Raw genomic sequence first — 968 nt, 5'->3', positions numbered from 1 at the left:
GTCTCAGGTTCAGAAGAGTCTCCAGTCTGGCTTTCAGTCTCTGGCTGTAAAAGTGGATGTGAGTTCCTGTCTGGTTCTGGTCTTCCGCAGTCCTCTCCATCAGCTTCTGTTTCTATTGGACCAACACATTTATGTGTTTTGACATCAGAATGGCAGGGAAAACTTTTGTCACAAACACTGCAGCTGAATCTTTTCTCTCCTGTGTGGACTACCATGTGTGACCGTAAATGTCCACTCTGTGTAAAAGATTTCTTACAGACAGAGCAGCTGAAAGGTTTTTCTCCTGTGTGAGTTATCATCTGTCTATTTAGACTTCCCTTAAGTTCAAATATTTTCCCACATTGAGTGAATGGGAACTTGGTGATATCAGCCTCCTCCAGCCCTTGAAGCTGCTCTCCCTCCTGACTGCTCCACAGTTCCTCCTGTTCCTCTTTAATGTGTGGGGGGGCCTCTGGCTCCTGCTGGTCCACACTGGAGCTACACTCCTCCTGCTCCTTTTCACCAACAATCACTACCAGAACGTCTGGAGGTAAAGCTGAAACACAGACAGACATACATTAATATCAGTCTCTACAACACTTTGCTAATTAGCTGATTTCACTGTGATGAGGACGCAGCTTCATAATGAAATCATCCGATTTATTGGCCTGTATGCCAAACAGCTAGTGAGGCACCGAAGGAGTGAATCTTACGCCAAGATAAAAACGTTCATTGTCCAGGCAGAGGTAGCATTTTGTGAGGTTTATTTATAGCCAAATTTAAGATTTGCTCTGCAAGTCAGTTGGGCCATGAGCCGATTCAAACCCATTTCCAACTGTTTCCAACGGCAAACAGCTTTTTGTTTCCATTCAACATGACGGCCACCGAAGTGCAGCAACCCGTTGATGCCGCTGTCGCTGCTATGTCACCTGGCTAGTTTACACGACCAGTCAAAAGTTTGGGTTCACTTACAAATTTCCATACCACTC

At 45.4% G+C, this 968-nt stretch overlaps 1 protein-coding gene and 1 long non-coding RNA gene across 2 annotated transcripts in view; one reads left to right on the top strand and one right to left on the bottom strand.

Annotated features, from left to right (window-relative positions):
• LOC116686446 (uncharacterized) overlaps positions 1-968 on the bottom strand; it is a 75,300-nt gene that overhangs the window by 55,835 nt on the left and 18,497 nt on the right. The window lies entirely within an intron of this gene.
• Positions 1-968, top strand: part of LOC116686468 (uncharacterized) — a 26,419-nt gene that overhangs the window by 8,113 nt on the left and 17,338 nt on the right. The gene's annotated exons all lie outside the window — the stretch shown is intronic.

Source organism: Etheostoma spectabile, unplaced genomic scaffold, assembly GCF_008692095.1.
Source record: "Etheostoma spectabile isolate EspeVRDwgs_2016 unplaced genomic scaffold, UIUC_Espe_1.0 scaffold378, whole genome shotgun sequence".
Lineage (NCBI taxonomy): Eukaryota > Metazoa > Chordata > Actinopteri > Perciformes > Percidae > Etheostoma > Etheostoma spectabile.
The sequence above is the reverse complement of the archived record's forward strand: the minus strand, read 5'-3'. Positions and strand labels throughout refer to the sequence as shown.